This window comes from Coregonus lavaretus (assembly GCF_964263955.1).
Source record: "Coregonus lavaretus genome assembly, chromosome: 16".
Taxonomy (NCBI): Eukaryota; Metazoa; Chordata; class Actinopteri; order Salmoniformes; family Salmonidae; genus Coregonus; species Coregonus lavaretus.
In genome coordinates this window covers 13,093,175-13,119,529 of record NC_140003.1, presented here as the reverse complement: position 1 = coordinate 13,119,529, position 26,355 = coordinate 13,093,175, and the positions used below count along the sequence as shown (strand labels likewise).

At 41.6% G+C, this 26,355-nt stretch overlaps 1 protein-coding gene and 1 long non-coding RNA gene across 3 annotated transcripts in view; one reads left to right on the top strand and one right to left on the bottom strand.

Moving 5' to 3' along the window:
- Positions 1 to 19,504, bottom strand: part of LOC311143596 (plakophilin-4-like) — a 119,353-nt gene extending 99,849 nt beyond the window's left edge. For both annotated transcript variants that reach the window (XM_084179446.1, XM_084179445.1), the window contains exon 1: positions 19,354 to 19,504. The gene's annotated coding sequence lies outside the window, so the exon portion shown is untranslated. The remainder of the gene's footprint in view (positions 1 to 19,353) is intronic.
- A 1,703-nt stretch (positions 19,505 to 21,207) lies between these two features.
- LOC311143605 lies at positions 21,208 to 22,640 on the top strand. The gene is made up of 3 exons (XR_014614427.1): positions 21,208 to 21,343; positions 22,281 to 22,401; positions 22,513 to 22,640. It is a non-coding gene; the product is annotated as an uncharacterized lncRNA (long non-coding RNA).
- Positions 22,641 to 26,355: the final 3,715 nt, after the last annotated feature.

The following is a 26,355-nucleotide window of genomic DNA, read 5'->3' as shown; positions in this document are numbered from 1 at the left end:
GGTGTGTCCAAACCGTTGACTGGTAGTGTATATATGATGCCTTTGACAGCAGAACACAAAGGGCTATTATTAGATCTCTAACAATGTTACTTTCTGATAGGCTGAAAGGGCTCAAAAGCTGAAACTGCTTTACTCTGTTTGACACACCCCAAAAGCTGAGGAATGTATCCCAGTACGTGCTGGAGCTAGGTTTCAAAACACAGATGCCACACACATATGCGCACACACACACACACACACACACACACACACACACACACACACACACACACACACACACGTACACAACGGTGCATAGGAACGCACACACCACATGAACATAGACACACGTACACCCAGATCCATCCAGGATTACTGTATACACTATACAACCCAGAAGTAGATAGAAAACCTACCTATTCACGTGGTGATATGGGATTAAAGAGGGTGAATTTTAAAGGCAGAGGTTAGCTGTGTGGAGAGACCGAGTCATAAGTGTCCTCCTACTCAATAGGATGACTGGAGAGGGATTTGAAATGTGGGAGGAATGTTATAGATGTTCTGCCCGCCTCAGATGTCCTTGAATCATATCCCACAAATATTGTAACATCTAAATCACTCCAGGCTAATCGGAGCGTGTGCGTACAGGGATGGACTTGGCTCAAGATAAACCAGGAATAAGGCAAGAAAACAGTCACACCAGGGCAGCCTAGAGCAGCCCATACAGCTCACAATTTAGAACCCAGATATACCTCTTTCAAAGAAATGCATTAAGCCAAAGCGACTCACCATTGCAAGTGGACAAGAGGGAGATGACTTCCTGTGTAATAATTTAATCTGTGTCTACATTGTGCAACAGTGCAAACAGAATACTATGAGTGGTCATTCTACGAGGAACTTCCTCCTGTTCTGCTCATTCACCCTGCTTGCATCCCAAATGGCACCCTATTCTGTTCATAGTGCACTACCTTTGACCAGGGCCTATAGGGCTCTGGTCAAAAGTAGTGCACTATATAGGGTATAGGGTGCCATTGGGGACGCCCATATGGGGACGCAACCGCAAGCCTCACTGAGAGACTGATCCAAATGTTTAAATCAGCTGTTCAAAACATGTAATCAATAACATGTTGTGATAGAGCGGGGCTGGGGGCATAAATTATGCTCAGCCCACAGAATGACGACTTTAAAAAGGGGTATGGAGCATCAAATGGAGTCTGCTGCACACCCTCAAGAATCAAGACATTTACATTGGCTATGTGGGTTGATTAAATCTTTGAAGTGAAATGGTGGTCACACACAGACTGAACACAGAAGTCAACTGAGGATTCTTCCTGAAAGAGCTGAATACAATAATTCATTACCAATATCATAGAGCAATAAGACATCTTGGTGCACAGTGAGCTGCTGTGCGGCGAAACCCAGGTAAGGGGAGTTGAGTTGACCGGTGTCTCTGTCGGGTGAGTCAGAATATTTGGGACTTATTATTTGAGGTTTTTGATCTGCTGGTTGGTGTTGTTGATCCATGAGAGTGAACACAGCAGGCTCATTTGCTGAAGCAAAAACAGCAACAAAACAAAGCCAAAACAGAAATAACACTCCAAGCCGCTGCGGTGGTTCATAAAGAAGGAAGATGAAATGGTGATCAGGGCCGCGGTGAAAGTTAATCATTCTTTCAGCCGGAAAGGCAGAAATTAATTCTGTTTAATCACATGTTCCATTCCATTTTGCCTCACACTCATAGCGGTTGATTTTCATTTCTCCCATTTCAGGTGGTTATCAAATTTCAATATGAACATTGTAAGCGTGCAGGATTTTATGGAAAGGACCAGCGAGAAATTCCAAGATGTTCGAAATGACTGGAATCAATTATGATGTAAAAGTGCATTAACATAACAATTGGCATACTATTGGCAGTGTTCTGGCTCCCACAATGCATCCTGTCTGGAGTGAATTACCGAGCGTGCTCAGCACCTCTGCTTCTTCCCCTGTTTGAGACTGATTACAGCAGCTGATGAACTGCCTTCACTGTACTCTGATGAATGATCAATCACACTGCTGGTAAGAACAGCATTAGCTTATCTGTCTGCCCATTCATCAATAGGGCATCCTTGTAGGCTCATTAAAGCAGATGGGAAGTTAAGGGGGACGACAGCAGCAACAATTACAGTCACACACACAATTAGTCACACACACACTGGGATATTCATGTCACTTACTGTGCGTGTGCTCACGCAAGAACATATGCCATTGTGGAATGTGTGAGTGTATAGTGGGGATTAATATGATCACAGTGAAGTATCAACATCACATCAACCTTATTTATCTCCTTCTATACTCCATCACTGGTATTGACAGGGCCAGCATCCAGCAGCCATCCAGCCGTGGGCAGAGAGCCCAGTAGGGCTGTGTCAGGTCCCCTCTACAAAACCATGAGAAAATGACTTGTGGTGTTAACACACAGCCGTGCTGCCCGCCAGCCATCCCTCACAACTCCCCTCCTCAAGTTCCTGTTCTATGAGCTAGCTGTCCTGCCATCATGTTCCCTCCAAGTCAACATCCACTCACATTCATCATCATACATCACAGTCACAGGTCGTGTCCCAAATGGCACCCTATTGCCTGTGAACAAAAATATAAAACGCAACATTTTCAAAGATTTTACTGAGTTACAGTTCAGATAAGGAAATCAGTCAATTGAAATAAATTAATTAGGCCCTTATCTATGGATTTCACATGACTGGGAATACAGATATGCATCTGTTGGTCACAGATACCTTACAAAAAAGAAAAAAGGTTGGGGCGTAGATCAGAAAACCAGTCAGTATCAGGTGTGACGGCCATTTGCCTCATGCAGCGCGACACATCACAACATGTATTTTTACCAGAGCCCTATAAGTATTGGATTATATAGGGAATATGGTGCTATGTGGGACACAGAATCAGGCTTCCGTTTGAGGTTGGAAACAGAGGCACGGGATTGCTTCGATTTCTGTCTCAATGGGAAACCCATCATTGGTGATAGCACATGTATAAATCCCATTGGCTTCAATCAAAAAGGAGGCATGAACTGCAATGGGAGTGGGAGGTAACCAGCTGAACACAATGTTATAAATATTAAGGCAGTTCCATCTGTAACACGCACAATCCATAGGAATTGGGACGATTCAAAAACCGCTACTACAAAGCAATTCCTCAAACAACATTAAACAACAAATGTTGTTACTGTAGTAATTACAGTGTTACACGTGTAAAGATTCAATTATCTTATGTAAAGTGTAAAGCAGGGGTCGGTCACAGGGGTTTTTGCCTAAAATCACCTGGAATTAAGCTAAAAGGTACTTTAATTTAGGAAATCTGTTCCCAAGTATTGACATATGTGATCGTGTCTCAATTTTATCAAGGTTGAAATGATTGTATTTGAAATAAATTCTCTTTTTGGGCTTAGTTGTGGTCAATTTGCAGTGTGCAGTGTATTATAATTATTTTCCGGCCATTCGCTTGGACAAAAATCCTATTTAATGTAAAGCGTTACCATCATTAATGCTCTCACACAGCATTGAGTCATTCATATGGAAAGGATCAAACCACCATAGAAATGGGAGAAGTTGACACTAGGGAGGAAAGGCAAATAAACCCCATCCCAATAACCCATGGGAAGAGATGATTGGGTAAGGAACAGGGCATCAACCTATCTGTTAGTAGAAATTACCAGCAGTACATCTTCGAAAGAGAGGGTTTATGCAGAAGAGGAGAAAAACTGGATCTGTCAACGTCTCCCCTGACGGTTGATTTGCATTAACGGTGCCTATTAAATACTCATGGCTTTAGAGTGGCGAGCAGGGGTCACTGAGAACCGTGCTGCCGTCCATTTAAATGAGGGGGTTGTTACTGATAACTGCATGAAAAGCATGCTATAACAGCCTTGGTATTGGGGATGAAGTACATGCCTCATGAAAAATAGAGTTGGTCTGTCTGCGCCGAGTCAATCATTAAGGACCAGTTAGCGTGCAGCTAGCGTAGCGCCCATAGTTTTACAGCTCATTAACACTTTAAAACAGGCCCCCCCACCTTTTTTACCTTATCTCTCCTGTCTGCGGACGTCCTTGACTTGCAGTGTGGGAGGTGACGGATGGCGTCCACACACAGCGTTCAGGCTACAGGGTTGTTTCATTGGGGAGGTTACACTCCGTTTTCTGCCTAGACAAACACCCGTCTTCTTCTGTCCTGGCCTTCAACACAGCCACGGCCTGGCTGCAAAAGCGCTATTCCCCTATTTTAGAATGCTTAACTTTTATAAATGGTTATATCCCAGTTCCTTGGACCGCCTCTGCAATATCTAGAGTGCTGAGCAATAGATTAAGTCATAGTAAGTATGAAAAGTGAAGCACCTTTCACGTTTAGCCTGTGAAATCAAACTAAATCAGTTTATTCAAAGGTCTCATTTCATTTCTATCACATTTGCCTTCCCTTCTTTGGCTTTGGTGCAAACAAAAGTCCTGTCACATTGAATCTGTGAAGTAACTGCCTCACGGTGCATCGTTGACCTTAAACTGCAAGCTACAAAGCTGAGCACCAACATCTCAACAGAGAATCCTGCACAACACCATGATACATTGGCTTTTATTAGGGATATACAAGTAAACGTCTCTTTCAAATCCTCCTTCACTCCAACAGAGCCCTTAGTTGGAACAGCTCAACTAAAACCCTTTTTGTGAGTCGAGTCTTCTCAAGGACAGGTAAATCTGTATAGAGAAGAGAAAAAAAAGCATTTACAATAGAAAAAGGCCAAGTACATATTTACTTTCCAACCTAGGGATGGGGCATACAATACAATGTAGAGATTGTAGACATTGTCACAGTATTTGCATGCATTTACCTGCACAAGGTGTGCATGAGGCTAGCTAAGCTGATGTGTTCCAACTCAATGTTATTCCATTTAGAGTCTTCCTTGGGGGCTTAGCAAAAACAAATGAAACTTACAAAGTGCTGTGTCGTATGCAACTGGGGAGCTAACATCCATTGAGCCATGTGGAGAAAGGGAAATTAGCATGAGGAAAATGACAAAAAGCCCAATCACCTTCAGTTGCCCTTCGAAAAACAACGCTTTAGGTGGGGCCAGTGAGATAAATACCATGCTCTACTTATGTCCAAAGGTTCAGACACATTTTTTTTAACAAACCAATGGCACTTTTAAACATGAACTCTATGAAACACAAGATGGCTTATAAAGCAAAGCCGCAGGAATGGGGATATAGAGCACTGGGATGAGTGGGAGGGAGCTGGGCAGAGGAGTGGGAGGGAGCTGGGCAGAGGAGTGGGAGGGAGCTGGGCAGAGGAGTGGGAGGGAGCTGGGCAGAGGAGTGGGAGGGAGCTGGGCTGAGGAGTGGGAGGGAGCTGGGCTGAGGAGTGGGAGGGAGCTGGGCTGAGGAGTGGGAGGGAGCTGGGCTGAGGAGTGGGAGGGAGCTGGGCTGGGGGATCTATGACAAGGGCTTTTAAATTGAAGCATAAATCACACCCAACAGGTTAGTAAAATAAATTCCCCCTTAGTTGTACTCTCAGTTATAATTATAAGCATGACTTTATGCTCCGAGGTGGAATGTGTGCTTTTATCAAAAGGCATTGGACTGCAATGCATGTCTGGAGGGAGCAATAGCCGTAAGTGTAGTGTCATCACGTTCATCATGCTACAGCTTGTGATGCTCCTCTTTCCTACATTTTCTCAAATCAATTCAATGTGCATCTCGTTCATTTTGTCCTTTTTACCCTGGCTTTTGGGTATAAAACGACCAATTGGAGCGAAGATGAAAACTCCAAACATTCAGTTTAAACAGCTTAGCAACATCTAAATAGAAACCACTGCTCAAGTATTATCAATGTATTGCATTTCATAAATACCCAACGTTTCTGAAGGTCAAACTAGCTCTTCATATCAACAACTGTGAGGAAGGAATGAGCAGCTGAGAGTGTAAAAAGGCCAAATGCAGCTGTTTTTATATCAATATCAAATCATTTCTGGGTAACAATTTAGTACCTTACTTTAAAACAGCTTTTTTCCCCCCAACAAAAACAATTCTCAAGCAATAATTTTGCTAGGACTGTCTGGGAGGGGAAAACTCAAAACTAGCTTTTATTAGCGGACAGGTTTGGGACTTATTGGTCTATTAAAGGCCCAGTACAGTCGTCAAAACGTGATTTTCCTGTGTAGATATATATATTAGTAAAAGTCAAGTTTGAACACACCTACTCATTCAAGGGTTTTTCTCAATTTGTACTATTTTCTACATTGTAGAATAGTGAAGACATCAAAACTATGAAATAACACATATGGAATCATGTAGTAACCCAAAAACTGTTAAACAAATCAAAATATATTTTATATTTGAGTTTCTTCAAAGTAGCCACCTTTGCCTTGATGACAGCTTTGCACACTCTTGGCATTCTCTCATCCAGCTTCATGAGGTAGTCACCTGGAATGCATTTCAATTAACAGGTGTGCCTTGTTAAAAAGTTGATTTGTGGAATTTCTAATGCGTTTGAGCCAATCAGTTGTGTTGTGACAAGGTAGGGGTGGTATACAGAAGATAGCCGTATTTGGTAAAAAGATATATGGCAAGAACAGCTCAAATAAGCAAAGAGAAACGACAGTCCATCATTACTTTAAGACATCAAGGTCAGTCAATATGGAAAATTTCAAGAATAGCATTCCAGGTGAAGCTGGTTGAGAAAATGCCAAGAGTGTGCAAAGCTGTCATCAAGGCAAAGGGTGGCTACTTTGAAGAATCTAAAATCAAAAATATATTTGGATTGTTTTTACACTTTTTTGGTAACTACATGATTCCATGTGTTATTTTATAGTTTTGATGTCTTCTCTATTATTCTACAAGGTAGAAAATAGTAAAAAATAAAGATAAAAACCTTGAATGAGTATGTATGTATGTATGTATGTATGTATGTATGTATGTATGTATGTATGTATATATTATTTTTCTTCACACTATGAGGTTGGAATAATACTGTGAAAATGATAATGCCCTTTTAGTGCAAGAGTTATTTGAAATTTCAACCTGTTTTGGAGAGATGGGGTTTTGGACTGTGTGGTGACAGCAAATTAGTAAATAGACCAATAAGAAAGAGAGTTCCAAACCTCTCTGCTAATAACCTCCCCTCCCCACTCAGACCACTCCAAGACAGTCCTAGCAAAATTATTGCTTGAGAAATTGCCATTTACTTAAAAGCAACTTGTTTTTACCATTTATACATTTAAAACAAGCACAGTATAGTACTTAATTGTTACCCCGAAATGATTTGATATCGAGATTAAAATGGCTGCATTGGACCTTTAACTTATCTACCACCAGGTGATGTCAACAGGCCAGCTGAAACTCCACACATGCAAAACCTGCTGATTAGAAGGTCCTGTGTAGATTGTAATTTCAACCAGCAGCTATCAGGAAATAACAAATTCAGTTTTCATCAGCTGTTGTACAATATGATATAAGACACAGGGGGGAAAAAATCAATTTCGACTGCACTGGGCCTTCAAAAATTGTCAAAGACTCCAGTCACCCAAGTCATAGACTGTTCTCACGGCAAGCAATACCAGAGCGCCAAGTCTAGGACCAAAAGGCTCCTTAACAGCTTCTACTCCCAAGCCATAAGACTGCTGAACAATTAATAAAATGGCCATCTGGACTATTTACATTGACACCCCCCTATGTTTTTACATTTTACATTACATTTACGTCATTTAGCAGACGCTCTTATCCAGAGCGACTTACAGGAGCAATTAGGGTTAAGTGCCTTGCTCAAGGGCACATCGACAGAATTTTTTCACCTAGTCGGCTCGGGGATTAGAACCAGCGACCTTTCGGTTACCGGCACAACGCTCTTACCCACTAAGCTACATGCCGCCCCAGGTTTTTACACTGCTGCTACTCGCTGTTTATTATCTATGCATAGTCACTTTACCACTACCTACATGTACAAATTCCCTCGACTAACCTGTACCCCCGCACACTGACTCGGTACCGGTACCTTCTGTATATAGCCTCTGTATTGTTATTTTACTATTTTGTACTTTAGATTATTTAGTAAATATGTTCTTAACTCTATTTCCTGAACTGCATTGTTGGTTAAGGGCTTATAAGTAAGCATTTCACGGTAAGGTCTAAATATATAAATGATAAATATATTTTGTATTTATTTTACCTTTATTTAACTAGGCAAGTCAGTTAAGAACAAATTCTTATTTACAATGACGGCCTACACCGGCCAAACCCGGACGACGCTGGGCCAATTGTGCGCCGCCCTATGGGACTCTGATATGAGGCCCTTCTCGCCAGTGATACAGTGAGGGAAAAAAGTATTTGATCCCCTGCTGATTTTGTACGTTTGCCCACTGACAAAGATATGATCAGTCTATAATTTTAATGGTAGGTTTATTTGAACAGTGAGAGACAGAATAACAACAAAAAAATCCAGAAAAACGCATGTCAAAAATGTTATAAAATTTATTTGCATTTTAATGAGGGAAATAAGTATTTGACCCCCTCTCAATCAGAAAGATTTCTGGCTCCCAGGTGTCTTTTATACAGGTAACGAGCTGAGATTAGGAACACACTCTTAAAGGGAGTGCTCCTAATCTCAGTTTGTTACCTGTATAAAAGACACCTGTCCACAGAAGCAATCAATCAATCAGATTCCAAACTCTCCACCATGATCAAGACCAAAGAGCTCTCCAAGGATGTCAGGGACAAGATTGTAGATCTACACAAGGCTGGAATGGGCTACAAGACCATCGCCAAGCAGCTTGGTGAGAAGGTGACAACAGTTGGTGCGATTATTCGCAAATGAAAGAAACACAAAATAACTGTCAATCTCCCTCGGCCTGGGGCTCCATGCAAGATCTCACCACGTGGAGTTGCAATGATCATGAGAACGGTGAGGAATCAGCCCAGAACTACACGGGAGGATCTTGTCAATGATCTCAAGGCAGCTGGGACCATAGTCACCAAGAAAACAAATTGGTAACACACTACGCCGTTATTCTGTCTCTCACTGTTCAAATAAACCACCATTAAATTATAGACTGATCATGTCTTTGTCAGTGGGCAAACGTACAAAATCAGCAGGGGATCAAATACTTTTTTCCCCTCACTGTATATTCAATAGTAAAACAGAGGAGGAAAATCTGCCCTTTAATGGGTCGGCTTTCTGACATTATACAGTATATAGCTGTTAGCATAGTGGCCAATGGCCATAGTTGAGCTCCACTCTGCCAAATGTCAACTTTTCAGACATTACACAGTGGGAGTAAATTGCAGGTTATTCTGGGACTGTTCTCTGCTTCCAGGATCATGTCAGAACTTTGTCCTGGAAAGGAAAAACATGAAGAGAAGAATGTGCATTGGAAATGTGTGATTTGTCAAAGCTACTTCAATCTGCCTACCATTTCCTCAAGGCTCAAAATTTGTCAGCTTTGATCTTGTCACTTTATCAAGACAGTGAGCCACATACAGTATCTTTTCCAAGCTAAAAGCGTCTGATAAGAGTATTCTAGCTCCTCAACATCAACACTAGATCTTAAAACCAACCACTGTAAAAGTACATAATAGCATCTGATGAAATGCCAATATAAATGTCATGTACTTGAACTGTTTAAATATCTCAACCCCTTTCACTGAAGTTAATTATCAAAAGATACAGCACTTTGAAATTGCTTGACATTTAACAACTGAATCTTCTTATTTGCTTTTGGAATGGCCATGATGGAAGCAGGTGAGGCGTAGGGATCCTGCAGGTTGGCTTGGGTTTCAGTTTTAGACTTGGAGACTCCGCAGCCTGTATAAGCCTCTGACATCAGGACATCATGACTTGAGGAGAATATATAGGTTCTTGACATAGGGGAGATACCATCACCTCAAACCTAGCTTCATCGAGAACCAGGCTTCCATGGAGAAATTCCATGGCAGAAATCAGTTAAAGAGGGGTGGGAACCTGATGTAAATCAGTGACGCCTCGCAACAAGTCCATCAAACGCCTTGCTAACCAGATTAGTGCCGCAAAAAATTCAACAAAACAAGCACTGGTGACAAAACATTTTAGAACGTTTGCAGCAGGCTGATTTTCACTGCATTTCTCTGTTATTTAGAGATTAGCTAAAACTGCAGCAAGAGGGGAAAAATTGTTTATAATGCTGGCCATTTCAATATTTTAAATGTTGACGTTTCTGGAGTGATATTTGGTTGTGCAGACTAGCATGAGGGACAAGTAGCTAGCCGAGAAAAGTCAGCTAACCTTGTAAGCTACCTAGGTATAACTTGCTACAAGCTAGTTAAATTTCTCACGATTATAAAGCCAACAAAATGTTAATAAAAACAGCATATTATTGACCTAAAAAGGTTAGCTGTGAGCCCAGTATCTAGCTCATCCAGGGTCAGTGATAGGCCTACATAGAGCAACTATGTACTGTCTATCTCCATCAAACTCAACTCTGGACCTCGAAGCCAGTTCCACTGCTTTCTTCCCCCCATTGTTCCCCTCTAATCAGGGACCAATTTAGACCTGGGACAGCAGGTGGATGCAACTGTCATGAAGGACAGAAAACCAGCAGGCTCCAGACCTCATAGGATAAGAGTTGAATACCCATGGACTATCTACTATGGGAACAACTGCAACCTTTTTGCAAGCAACATTGCTAAAATGAATAAAATAAAATGAACCTCATATGTTACCTGTAATGCTAATCTCCTGTAGCCTAACTGTCATCTCCTTATTTTCATATTGTACCGAGTGGCGCATCGGTCTAAGGCACTGCATTTCAGTGCTTGAGGCGTCACTACAGACCCCCTGGTTCGATTCCAGGCTGTATCACAACCGGCCGTGAATGGGAGTCCCATAGGGCGGCGCACAATTGGCCCAGCGTCGTCCGGGTTTGGCCGGTGTAGGCCGTCATTGTAAATAAGAATTTGTTCATAACTGACTTGCCTAGTTAAATAAAGGTAAAATAAAAGGGTTGGATTTGCACTAAACAATTGTATATACAGTGGGGAAAAAAAGTATTTAGTCAGCCAACAATTGTGCGAGTTCTCCCACTTAAAAAGATGAGAAAGGCCTGTAATTTTCATCATAGGTACACGTCAACTATGACAGACAAAATAAGGAAAAAAAATCCAGAAAATCACATTGTAGGATTTTTAATGAATTTATTTGCAAATTATGGTGGAAAATAAGTATTTGGTCACCTACAAACAAGCAAGATTTCTGGCTCTCACAGACCTGTAACTTCTTCTTTAAGAGGCTCCTCTGTCCTCCACTCGTTACCTGTATTAATGGCACCTGTGTGAACTTATTATCAGTATAAAAGACACCTGTCCACAACCTCAAACAGTCACACTCCAAACTCCACTATGGTCAAGACCAAAGAGCTGTCAAAGGACACCAGAAACAAAATTGTAGACCTGCACCAGGCTGGGAAGACTAAATCTGCAATAGGTAAGCAGCTTGGTTTGAAGAAATCAACTGTGGGAGCAATTATTAGGAAATGGAAGACATACAAGACCACTGATAATCTCCCTCGATCTGGGGCTCCACGCAAGATCTCACCCTGTGGGGTCAAAATGATCACAAGAACGGTGAGCAAAAATCCCAGAACCACACGGGGGGACCTAATGAATGACCTGCAGAGAGCTGGGACCAAAGTAACAAAGCCTACCATCAGTAACACACTACGCCGCCAGGGACTCAAATCCTGCAGTGCCAGACGTGTCCCCCTGCTTAAGCCAGTACATGTCCAGGCCCGTCTGAAGTTTGATAGAGTGCATTTGGATGATCCAGAAGAGGATTGGGAGAATGTCATATGGTCAGATGAAACCAAAATATAACTTTTTGGTAAAAACTCAACTCGTCATGTTTGGAGGACAAAGAATGCTGAGTTGCATCCAAAGAACACCATACCTATTGTGAAGCATGGGGGTGGAAACATCATACTTTGGGGCTGTTTTTCTGCAAAGGGACCAGGACGACTGATCCGTGTAAAGGAAAGAATGAATGGGGCCATGTATCGTGAGATTTTGAGTGAAAACCTCCTTCCATCAGCAAGGGCATTGAAGATGAAACGTGGCTGGGTCTTTCAGCATGACAATGATCCCAAACACACCGCCCGGGCAACGAAGGAGTGGCTTCGTAAGAAGCATTTCAAGGTCCTGGAGTGGCCTAGCCAGTCTCCAGATCTCAACCCCATAGAAAATCTTTGGAGGGAGTTGAAAGTCCGTGTTGCCCAGCGACAGCCCCAAAACATGACTGCTCTAGAGGAGATCTGCATGGAGGAATGAGCCAAAATACCAGCAACAGTGTGTGAAAACCTTGTGAAGACTTACAGAAAACGTTTGACCTGTGTCATTGCCAACAAAGGGTATATAACAAAGTATTGAGAAACTTTTGTTATTGACCAAATACTTATTTTCCACCATAATTTGCAAATAAATTCATTAAAAATCCTACAATGTGATTTTCTGGAATTTTTTTCCTCATATTGTCTGTCATAGTTGACGTGTACCTATGATGAAAATAACAGGCCTCTCTCATCTTTTTAAGTGGGAGAACTTGCACAATTGGTGGCTGACTAAATACTTTTTTCCCCCACTGTATGCAAGCACATAAAAGGCATGTACAAAATCTGTTATATGGTTTGCCTCATACATTGTCTACCGGTATCATTTTAACTTGAGAACATATAGCTCAACATGTAAACAATGTTTGAGTTTAGCTATTCTCTGCTTCAGATGACAGATTCCCATAAGGCCAGTAATCCCATCATCCTGTAGGCCTATGGCTGCATTGGCGATGCATGCCATATGATAAGCTGCCAAATGGATTCAGATAGCTGATATACTGAGACAGAGTGACAATCAAATAAAACAGATTGGAGATCTTACAACTAGACAAAAAGGAAATGTTCACTTGAGAACACAGAGAACAGCACACTTCCCCTCTTTATTGTGCCAATCGAAGTAACCCAAAACAAAATCCCTATCAAAATCCATCAGTTTAATCTAGAGATATCAGTTTATTTGCATGGGCTGCGTCTCAATCAACCGTATCCGCCTATGGTCGGCCTTCCGCATCTGCAGTGGAAGGTGGCCGAGCTACAGCTGTTTGTCAGACCATGAGACGTCCCAAAAAACAGTATTTTCACAAAAATGTCTGTAGCGTCCGAAACGGTTCGGCCTACAAACTAATATGACCACTCTATGGACTCTCACGAATACGATGGTGATCTCCGTTTTATACACAGTTGCTTTGTGAGAAGGTGTTAAAGTTCACAGTTAGCCATTGTTATGTAAATGCAAGCTGGAAAGTACCATTGGCCTGGCTTTGGTCCCATGTGAGAGCAGGTCCGCCGGAGCCATGGCCCAGTGAGACACGGGTGACGGCCCGTGTAGATGGAAACAAAAAGTCTGAGCCTTTTGGGTAAAACACTGGGGTAAATCCTGTATGGAAATACGCCATTAGTCTCTTGGGACCTCCATCTTCATCTACAAACACAGGCTTTCACAGCTTTCCATTTCTGAGGACAGAAAACATCACAAAGAAACAAGCTTCATTATACTCAAATTAGTAAATTATATTGCTATTATCTCTGTCCTCAAACGTTTTTCCCCTCTAGGGACTGGAACTGGAGAATCTTTTCATAATGTCCTCCCACAAAGCCTACTCTATCCAGTAGCCTACACTCTCTCCCTTTACTGACAGCTGGAGCTGCAATTTCACCCTTTTCCATGGCTGCTAACTGCAAATGCATTTGGAGACTTTTTAAATTTACAATGATAACGTTAGCTAGCTGATGACATTTAATTCAATTAGCTAAACTGTGGATAAAGTTAACTAGCTAGCAGCTCAGTTACATTTACATTTACGTCATTTAGCAGACGCTCTTATCCAGAGCGACTTACATTATGTATTTTTTTCATACCCCCTGTGGGAATCGAACCCACAACCCTGGCGTTGCAAACACCATGCTCTATCAACTGAGCTACATCCCTACCGGCCATTCCCTCCCCTACCCTGGACGACGCTGGGCCAATTGCGCGCCGCCCCATGGGTCTCCCGGTCACGGCCGGCTACGACAGAGCCTGGATTCGAACCAGGATCTCTAGTGGCACAGCTAGCACTGCGATGCAGTGCCTTAGACCACTGCGCCACTCAGGAGACTTAGCCTACAGTGGCCTACTACTAGTACTGTAATACATCGTTGAACATTTTCAAAAATGTATTTACTTACTTGAATAGGTTCTCCCACTGCCTCCGTTTTTTGGGTCCTTACAATAACAAAATAATTTTCAAGATTTTTCCGGTGGTAGCAAAGCGCAGCCAGCAGTCATGTGGACGAATGAAGGCAAAAAGTGTGTTTTTCACCAGAGCAGTTTAGAACGTGTTGTGATGTTTGACTTTACCAGCGTAACTTCACCACTTTCACTGTTTTCCGTCCAAACAGTGCGCACATAACACACGGCACCCCTTCTACAGGCGTGTGGGGAGAGGGTTCTTGAAATGTAACATCCTAATCAAAATCAGCTGACCATTCAAACTGTTTTTGCAATACAACATTCTCCAGACCTCCAATGGAGGCATGATAACGATGTGATTTTGGCGTATGACAACGCAAGACTACCTCAAACCAAATCCGGCAACCAAGCGTGACTGCACACCACTCTGGGACGACAACCGATACGACACGTGTAGTATTTCACCCGAACCCTATAACAGTCAACACACTACTGAATAGTTAGGCTAGGTGATACATCTAACTATAGGGTTCTCGATTAAGGAAAACATCTATACCGACGAAATACATCCATCATCCAAATGAAGCCAGAACAACAAAACTATTGGCCATTTTGGACACAGCTGAACGTGTATTACTTACGGCGATATGACATTAGGATGAACAATTGTCCATTCATCACAAGGTGTCATGCCAGGTTGTCATGTCGTCCAGTGCTCAGTGACTGCTGCTGAATTCTCTGGAGGCCTTGTTTGTTAGGCAATGTGCTCAGTGGGGAGACGGCCTGTCCCCTTCAGTCTTCTGCCTCTAGTAACCAGAGAGCGGGCACCCCGGAGTGATACAGTAACAAGCACTTTGTCTTTGAAATATTCAACAAGATGCCATCCTCCTCTTCCCCGTCGAGGTAAGACCGCAGGTAGGATTAGGAGCTAGCAGAAAATACTTTGGTGAGTGAGCCACATCTGGAGCAATTCACACTGAAATTAAATGGCTCTTTCCCATTCACTGCTGTCCACTCCACATAGCACAAGTCTGGAGAGCGGAGAGCCGCTGGTCTTTCATACTCAGCATGCCAGGACTATGGAGGGCTATTTCACTGGAGAAAAATCTATTGTGTGCTTAATCTCTCAAAGCGCTGACATGCTTTGTGTTCATTATCTTCAGCCGTCCAGGATCCAACCAAAGCATGAAATCTGGAGCTCTTTCAGGAACGTATCTACATATCCAGTAAGATCAACACTGAGCGGCAGACAGCCCCACATGCCTCACCAAATAATTTCACTGTACCACAACCGAACAGCCCATAGTATGAATGCACACTGCATGTGGAACATTATCCTTTAATTACCTTGATTTTATATACAGTACAATACATGAAGGCTAGCATTAAATATAATAGGGCACTAGCCTAGATTCAGCAATATGCTGGGTATTTATTAAAATACTCTACAGTTTAGTGAGGTCAGTGGTTTAAACTTTCATGTGTGGGTGTTGGTTCTTCTCTTCTTGTTCTGTTGACAAAGTCACCGATTAAAATATGTTCCGCACACAGTTCTATTCCCAGAAAAGTCTGTCTCCCAAGTGATAAAACAGGGATCGATGTTACAGGCTCAATGTGGAATTGCTCAAGTCTACAACTTGTGGTTGTCTTCAAGGAGTAGGCTAACTCTCTTTAGACCATGGAGATGTGGGATGGAAAGAAAGAAGAAAAAAATACTTGATGGAAATAGAGGGATTCTAAAGCAGAAGGGTAATAGCAGCCACTGAGGCCAGCCACAGACGCAGTAGAGTAATGGAGATGCATCCCAAAAGGCACCCTAATAACTACATATACTGCGTGACTTTTGACTAGGTTATTTCCATTAATCCAGTGGCCATTTGTTTTGCAAACTCTGCAATCACATGAGTGCTACAGCAACAGCACTTACCCAAATAATGGTCTCTTCCTGGTGCGCACTTGCATTAAAGGGTAACTACACCCACAAATCTAAACTTCTTCAATTTTTCCCAGACCTCAGAAATTGTCTCTTGATGTGGTTTAAACATTGTTGTGGACTTAGAACATCCAATTGTTGTTTTTCTATTAAATTTTATTTTTTTTTGAGAGCGAAAACCTGGAAAAACTTAAACCTGGAAAAACAGAAACTGAGAAAATTGAATTTGGGTAAAAAATAAAAACAGATTTTACAGGGCCCTAGATATGTAGCAGAGTGAGCTGAGCCTTGCCATGCTACTGTCTGTCTGAGCAGCATTAGAGAGAGAATGACTTATCAAGGGGCGTCTAAGAACAGCTGAACTATTCATCTGACTGATGTCAGTTCCTGTTCAACAGAATCTGACATGAGCATGGGGTCAAAATAACCACACCAAAACAGATAAAAGAGGGCCTTTCGCAGGCAGTACGCAGTTTGAATCCCAAATGGCACCCTATTCCCTATATAATGCACTACTTTTGACCATGGCCCATACGGCTTTGGGCCATGGACTTAGGGAATAGGGTGCCATTTAGGACAGAACTTGGCTGTGTTTGTGCTTAGACTCAGACTATAACAGCAGCATTTGTTCCCATCATCATGCAAACAACACAGCCTTCATCTACAGCCAACAGTCATGGTCTTACAACAGAGGAGCACGGTGCATTAATTGATTGCATCTATACCAAGATAAGGAGGAGAGTGAGGGGCAGAAACTCTCGTGGGGTCAGACAATTCAAACAAACGTTGTTGTTGAACCCACAAGCTTTGCTCCATCTCCTATAGACTCCAATAAGACATTTGCGATTGTCTCCCATTGTGCCATGAAGGTGCAAAACCACACAAAAAAAAAAAACTCCTCACCATTTGTGCACTGCAAGAGCAAAACCACATTCTCCAAACCAGAACACTCGCACAAAGAAGGTTTTTATCTGGAGCCTTTGCTGCAATACCTCATGAAAAATCGTCCTTTAAAAAAAAAAATATTAAGTGAATTCCTTCAATAGATGTCAGCTGTTGGGACTGTGGCTTGGGTAATGTGAATCATGAGGAGCATCGCATTGTGCATCTGACCAGGTAGAGCCAGAGAGAGAGAGCTAGGCAAAGAGCACACAGACTAAGAGTATAGTTGCACAATTGTGACCTCAAATATCACCACCACCACCACCTAGTGAGCTACTGTACAGTTTAGTGCTAGGTATGTCCAGAGCTAGCATCTAAAGCAAATAGACCCAGGATTGGAGACTAGAGATCTTCCTGATATTTATGTTGTTGATGATATTATAGTATGCTACATCAATGACATGTTCAATGGAGAAGCATTGGAAGATGACCACAGTGAGAAACAATTCCTTAGAATAACCAAAGGGTTATTTTGAACACAGTTCTGCACACCAAAGAGTGCAGGTCACCAACTGGACCTAAAGTGATTTGGTAAATGGTAGAACTAAACAAATTTGTATTTCATACGGATGTCCATCAAATCTCCATTACAAATCGCCCAAACACAAAACCTATGCAGTGTTTCAGCTGCCCTGACAACCACGGAAATTCTAATGCCTTCATGTACATGTTGTGAGATGTAAGAATATGTTCTTATCATTTACAAGTGTCCAGAGGCAGTTGTACTGGTCTCAGTCACATGTGCCAATCTATTTCTGCATAGTGCATATATCCTTGTAAAGGTCTTCCAAAGCAAGGCAGCAATGTAACGATATATGTCTGTGAATGACAAAGTGTGATGATGGCACAGCAGACTATTCCTGTATTGTTTGAGTTATTTGGAATAGCAACTTCAGTTCAAGAAATATAACCACTTGTCACTCGTGATAATGAAAGCATTTTCCCTCTAAATGTTGTGGCTGCCTTCTCTCATTCATATGGAGCGATCAGTTTAGATATTTGTGAACATTCCAATTGGTTCATTTTAAATAAATTCAATTGAAAGAAAACGTGGAGACTTCAAAGAGATCGAGTAGGCTAGCTATGCATCTCAATTGTTGGGAACAGTTTTCCTGCTATCTATCCTGAGTTGGACACTGTGATTCCACTGAGACATCTAGGCAATAGTGCACGCTTGTGAAAAGAAAGGCACACTAAAACCTTGCCATGTTCCTTACACTTTAATAGGCTACTGAAGCTAAACGACCGGTCACACTGGCTTCAAATTGACACGACTTGCAGTTTTCAGTCGAGTTGCCTAGTATCAATTTGCCCAAACGTCTTTTGCCTTGATTTGCATGAATCCAGCAAACGGCCATGGGACACGTGAAGTAGTCTAGCTGATTTCTTTCTTTAGACTAGTTGAAATTAAAACACGAAAATGTTAACCGGACGAAATAAAACACCAGCATTGTCAATCCCAAATAAATTGTATTAATGTTAGATAGGCATACAACTATTAGGCCTATAACTTAAATTAAGCGACATTTAAGGGACGAGAGTCACTCTCGAGCGTGACCAATTTTTTTTCGTTTTGGTTCGAAATTGGTGCAGAACTGTAAAACAATCTTGCTACGTAATTTGAGAATGGAAAAAATAAGCATCTATGCCAATGGCAAATATAGTGACTGTTAGACCAGGTAAGGGCATTGAATACAGTCGTGAGTTTAAACCTAAATAAACGTGAGAAAATTAAGATGTAGGGAAGAGCATTAATCTCTGCCCCTAAACCTCGCATTCCTCAGATTCCCACACACTAAACTCACCTGCCTATTCATTCTCGACCGGTGCATTTCGTTCAGAGTCATAGTCCTACAAAAAGTAACACTTCGTGTAACGTCCACAAGATACAATAATGGACTAGTCAAAAGTTTCGGCAACAATGTATCAAGGGGCACACTCAATACCCAGTGAATGACCCTCAGAGGTGTGCGTGGTAGTGAATCAGTCACAAGAGAAAGATTAGTTTGCATTAATATCCTTGCTTGCTATGTATAGGCTATGGCAAAAGCAGAAAATAAAACAACACATGCTGTACTGTTTGTATAGTAAAAAAATAAAATGAATTTAGGACTTAAATAGTAGCTTGTCTAGTGCAGACCTTTAGCCTGCAGATGTTTTCATTTTTACAGATATTCTCCATGGTTTCAAAATGAATGAAAACAAAGCCTGTACCTTAAGGAGTATTATTGTGATCGCTGTGTTTTGGCGTGGATCCACATTGGAACATGTAACTTCATCAGCATGGAAGTAGCACCTCTACAAGTCCGCTCCTAGTCCCATGCAGTGTAACTCGCCTCCATAGTCAAGAACAAGATCCCTTCTCTCTCCGCTTCCACTCCAAAGGAATACGAGTATGCATGACGTCACCTCACTGTAGGTTTGCAGCTTCAGTATTCATTGGGTCTAGTTTGGAAAAGAGGGCGTTTCATTTGAGACTCGCATTGTTGAATAGACCAATGGTAAGGGAAAAATAGTTTCCTTGGTTACACATTTTGTCAAGCAGGATACCATAATCATGTAGTAAATTGTTTCCCAATGTCAGTCCCTTTATGTACCTTTATCAGTGGAGGCTGGTGGGAGGAGCTATAGGAGTACGGGCTCATTGTAATGGTTAGAATGGAATACATGGAACTGTATCAAACACATCAAACATATGGAAACCACATGCTTGACTCTGTTCCATTTATTCAATTTCAGCCATTACAATGAGCCCATCCTCCTATAGCTCCTCCCACCAGCCGCCACTGACCTTTATGTAGGGTAGTCTGTTCTGTGTCATATCCACCCTAGGTTACGCATTAATTGCTTTATACAGTAGCCTATACAGCGGCATAAAACATGAATTTATATTCTTCATGAGTTGGCCTAATAATAAATATTGCCTAATCCACAGGAGGTTGCTGAGGGGAGAACGGCACATAATAATGGCCAGAATGGAGCAAATGGAATGGCATTAAACACCTGGAAACCATGTGTTTGATGTACTTGATACCATTCCACTGATTCCACTCCAGTCATTACCACGATCCCGTTCTCCCCAATTAAGGTGCCACCAACCTCCTGTGGCCTAATCCATGTTTATTGTCCAGCCAGGTTAGACTCTACACCCCACGTCCACAACATTCCGGATGCGATTAGTGAGCAGTGCACAGGTAGGCCAAAACAACTTTTTATTGTAAATGTAGGCAGTGTAGTGTTGATTCCCTTTGAAACGCCACTTGCACAGGTTGAAAGCAGTTAATGACGCGTTCACATAGAATTGGCATTTGTTGGGTGATTTACTGCAGAATATAACATAAATAGTTGTAATTCCAAAATATTACCGTACAAACGTGATGAGCTCTCATTTTTGTTTTGGAACTATTTATGTTATATTCTGAAGTAAATCACCCAACTAATACCAATTCTATGTGAACGCATCATGAACTGCTTTCAATGCATTTATATGTGTTTTAGTGAGATGGAAAGTATGGAGGACCAAACCTGCCATAATTAGAAATGAGTGAATAAATATATAAATGCACACATAAATAGATAAATAAATGGATGAATGCACACATAAATAGATAAATCATTATTTAAATAATTCACCCCACTTTCTTTCATTTTATTTATTTATATTATTTCATGTATTTATTTAAGTATTTCTTCCTCCAATATGATAATGAAGGGCTGTCAAGCAAATGTATGTGGGTGGTATGAAACACACCATTGGTTGATCAATGCCATGGCACATTGCTCGATTGCATTTGCCTGGGCTGCGTTCAGTATGACAGAACGATGTTCAACATTTAAACACCATGTTCCACATTACCACCCCCCAAACAATAATGTGTAGTGCATATAGCTATGTAGCCTTTTTTTTTTTTTTGCCATTGGAGATTAAATTGATTATATACTACTGTGCCACACGCGCACCATAAAAACAAAATAACAAGTGGAACATTGTCCTTGCTTTACTTAGAAACAGGTGAACAGTTTTGGAACACTGAGCCATTGACTGCACCAGGTGGCTGTGTTACGAGTTGGTTGCTTTTGACAATAAGGCACCAGACTACAGCCATATAGTTTTGAACCTAGAAGAAGATTAAGAGATGGGAGTAGGCAAGAAAGAGTCGACCGGGTTTGGCGAGAGGAATGTCCTGTTGGCCAGAAAAGCATGGTAAGCTAACGTTTGGCTACAACTGATAAAGTCAAGTTGGCTAACTAGCTGCGTTTTACAGCCAGACTCTGTTTTACACTTAGCCATACTCTCAGTTTTACACATAGCTCATGTCCAGTTGGCCAGAAAATCATGGTAAGCTAACGTTACTGAGTGAGTATCAAGCTAGCTAGTTTGACTACAACTGATAAAGTCGAGTTGGCTAGCTAGCTATCTGCATTTTACAGCCATACTCTTAGTTTTATACTTGGCTAGCTAGCTAGATAATGAACTAAACTGCAATTATCATAAACCATTATTATCTAGCTAGCTACAGTAGCTAAATATCTGTCAGATGTAAAGCAAGCAGGATCGTAGCATGTGTCAGAAGCAATGCATGATGGCTATCTCACATTAGCTAGATCACATTAGCTAACTAGCTAATGTATCTTACAGATGTAACTAAGAGGTGTAGCCTACTTTCTGAATTAAGCGATAGAGTGGATAGTTACTTATCAGGGTTGTCATTTAGCTAGAAAGCTAGCTACCTAGGCTAATTCTCGACATCATCGATCTTTGAAGCAGTTTGGCTACAAAAGTAGGTCTCAACAATCACAGGCATCTAAGCTAGCAGCTACCTACAGTCAAATAAGGAGGAGCATGATGTTGTCATGATGGAATAAGTCACCTATGTGAAGCTAGCCAGAATAAGGATTAGCCACAATAGTGGAATTTGCTGTTCACCTTAGCAATTGTTAGTGAGACGAGATGTGGTGCCATAATATAAATAATAGCTTAGCTAGCTATAAATTCACATGTATGCCATATACGTGGTCGTAGCCATTATCACAAAATGGCATGCATACTTTTAATCAGTTCTATTGTTGTCATGTGAAGTAGGCAGACTGATGCATGAATCCTAAATACAGGTAGCATTTACTTTTCTTCATCTCTGCAGGTTTGTCATCTGATTTATTGGAGCCTGGTGGAGATAGATGCAACCATACTACAAGACAGGACATTTCTTTGCATCCAGGTTGAGGCTTGCTACCAGCAGGAACATGGAGCACTCTGTGTTAGTAAGAAATGATATTATTGTTTTCCTTTACATTGCATGATACATAGCATATTATCCAGGGCCACTGATTGGATTTACTGTACTCACGCAAACTCATGCTCTCTCCTCCCAGTAAAAGTCTCCCAGACTATTATCCAGATGAGTCTGCTGGGCTGTGGCACTCTAGAGCAGCACATCAAAAAACCTGCCACCCTGTTGTCAGCTATCTGCACACAGTTCCCTGAGGAAGGATGCAACTATCAAAGCTTTCAAATGATGACAAAATGCAATAAAGTTTTGTATAAACAACTAATTAAAAATATATACAGTATATATTATTTTTCACTTTCACTTACTTAGCTAGCAAATGCAGCTAGCTAGCTAGTTTACCCTACCCCTCAAACAGAGAGATGCTATGTTAGCTAGCTGGCTATGACTATCCAACACAACACTGGAACTCTTCCAAGTCAAGGTAAGCTTTTGGTTTTACTATTTTATTGCCACCGGGGCTCGCTGGTGTAACTGCTTATTGAACTGTAACGTTACTGCATGATTGTAGCGGGTTTACTAACGCGTTAGTTCTATTAGCTATGTTGACTATGATGTTACCTTAGCAAATATGGTGACAACAATGTAGGCTGTGTGTAGCGGTTATGATATGGTTTGGCTTGGAAAGGTTTTTTCGCCTGGTCACATACAGCTGATGTGTTGTGCATTTGAAGTCCACAAGCGAAGGGAAAAGGTGAGAGGAGGAGAGCGCATAAACGCGAGAAGTAATACAATGTGGCTGCTATGAATGTGAACTGTGTTTACGTGTGATCAGGGGTGTATTCATTCCGCCGATTCTGTTGTAAAACGTTTCTTAAACAGAAGCAAACAGAACAAAACGGTGATAAACATACCTGGATTTGTCCAATAGAAACTCTCGTTTGCAGCTGTTGGACTAATGATTACACCGTAGATCAGCTAGATGCAGGCGAGAGTTTGCAAGGCGGTATTGAATGTGTCACTGTCTGTCCATGAGTCACTGTCTGTCACCTCAAATTTTTCGCTCGACCTGTGTGCACCTACGTTGTAAACGTTCATTCATAGGCTAGGTTGTAGCAACCTCATGATGGGTATAGAGAAAATTAGATTATCATGTAGTAGCCTAAACCTATCAATGTTACATTGAACTGGGTGAATGGAATATGAATGATAGTCAACCAATATGATGTAATCAGTGAGGATTTTAGCATATAAATCTTGGTGGGGCAAACACATTTATTTCATTTTTTGATGCACGCCAGCAAAGCCATTACACAACACAACACGAAATACATTAATTGCACAATACCAGTGACAAACAGTGCCCACAAACTGTTAGGGCCTTCATAAAGCTATCCCAACAGCAGAGCTTTCTTTTCAGCACCATGGAATGAATCCTTACCACCGCTACACCTGGTTATCAGCAGAGCCTTGTCTGGCAGTGAAACAGTTCATTCAGCCTCATTAACTGCCTTTAAAAAAAAACAGAGCTGATATGGCTGACTTGCTTAAACAAATGTGGTTTCTACTGACAATTGAGATGTACAAACTATGGCATAAGGGAACGACGTGCGGATAAGAGGCAATCTGTAATTTCAATTAAGACATAAATGAGCGAGCTAGGACAGACGTAGTCAATATAACTATTTGTTCAGCACTTTTGAAATGTACAGTGACAGAATTCAGAACATGGGCCGTTCTTACAGGATTCTCCCTGTACACCAAGTCAGAACCATAGGATAAATAAAAGGGGCATATAAGCAGTCAAAGAAATTACGTACAATGTTCGATAACATTTCTCTAAAACTGGCAATAGGCTACATAAGCACCATCAAGTCAGAACAGTAGGCTAAGTTACAGTGCAATCGGAAAGCATTCAGACCCATTTACTTTTTCCACATTTTGTTACATTACAGCCTTATTCTAAAATTGATTGAATTGTTTTTTCCCCCTCATCAATCTACACACAATATCCTATAATGACAAAGCAAAAACAGGTTATATTTTTTTGTGTGCAAACTTATAAAAAAAAAAAAACTGAAATATAACATAAGTATTCAGACCCTTTACTCAGTACTTTGTTGAAGCACCTTTGACAGCGATTACAGCCTTGAGTCTTCTTGGGTATGACGCTACAAGCTTGGCAGACCTGTATTTGGGGAGTTTCTCCCATTCTTCTCTGCAGATCCTTTCAAGCTCTGTCAGGTTGGATGGGGAGCGTCGCTGCACAGCTATTTTCAGGTCTCTCCAGAGATGTTTGATCGGGTTCAAGTCCGGGCTCTGGCTGGGACACTCAAGGACATTCAGAGACTTGTCCCAAAGCCACTCCTGCGTTGTCTTGGCTGTGTGCTTAGGGTCTTTGTCCTGTTGGAAGGTGAACCTTCGCCCCAGTCTGAGATCCTGAGCTCTATGAAGCAGGTTTTCATCAAGGATCTCTCTGTACTTTGCTCCGTTCATCTTTCCTTAGATCCTGACTAGTCTCCAAGTCCCTGCCGCTGAAAAACATCCCCACAGCATGACGCTACCACCACCATGCTTCACCGTAGCGATTGTGCCAGGTTTCCTCCAGACGTGACTCTTGGCATTCAGGCCAAAGAGTTCAATTTTGGTTTCATCAGACCATAGAATCTTGTTTCTCATGGTCTGAGTCCTTTAGGTGCCTTTTGGCAAACTCCAAGTGGGCTGTCATGTGCCCTTTACTGAGAAGTGGCTTCCGTCTGGCCACTCTACCATAAAGATCTGATTAGTGGAGTGCTGCAGAGATGGTTGTCCTTCTGGAAGGTTCTTCCATATCCACAGAGGAACTCTGGAGCTCTGTCAGTGACCATCGGGTTTTTGGTCACCTCCCTGACCAAGGCCCTTCTCCCCCGATTGCTCAGTTTGGCCGGGCGGCCAGCTCTAGGAAGGGTCTTGGTGGTTCCAAACTTCTTCCATTTAAGAATAATGGAGGCCACTGTGTCCTTGGGGACCTTCAATGATGCAGAATGTTTTTGATACCCTTCCCCAGATCTGTGCCTCGACACAATCCTGTCTTTACGGACAATTCCTTCGACCTCATGGCTTCATTTTTGCTCTGACATGCACTGTCAACTGTGGGACCTTATATAGACAGGTGTGTGCCTTTCCAAATCATGTCCATCCAATTGAATTTACCACAGGTGGACTCCAATCAAGTTATAGAAACATCTCAAGGATGATCAATGGAAACAGGATGCACTTGAGCTCAATTTCGAGTTTCATAGCAAAGGATCTGAATACTTATGTAAATAAGGTATTTATGTTTTTTATTTTTAATACATTTGCAAACATTTCTAAAAACCTGATTTCACTTTGTCATTATGGGGTATTGTGTGTAGATTGATGAGGATTTGTATTTATTTAATCATTTTTAGAACAAGGCTGTAACGTAACAAAATGTGGAAAAAGTGAAGAGGTCTGAATACTTTCCGAATGCACTGTATGTATGTGTGTGTGAATATGTACAGTGGGGAAAAAAAGTATTTAGTCAGCCACCAATTGTGCAAGTTCTCCCACTTAAAAAGATGAGAGAGGCCTGTAATTTTCATCATAGGTACACGTCAACTATGACAGACAAATTGAGAAAAACATTTCCTGAAAATCACATTGTAGGATTTTTAATGAATTTATTAGCAAATTATGGTGGAAAATAAGTATTTGGTCAATAACAAAAGTTTCTCAATACTTTGTTATATACCCTTTGTTGGCAATGACACAGGTCAAACATTTTCTGTAAGTCTTCACAAGGTTTTCACACACTGTTGCTGGTATTTTGGCCCATTCCTCCATGCAGATCTCCTCTAGAGCAGTGATGTTTTGGGGCTGTCGCTGGGCAACACAGACTTTCAACTCCCTCCAAAGATTTTCTATGGGGTTGAGATCTGGAGACTGGCTAGGCCACTCCAGGACCTTGAAATGCTTCTTACGAAGC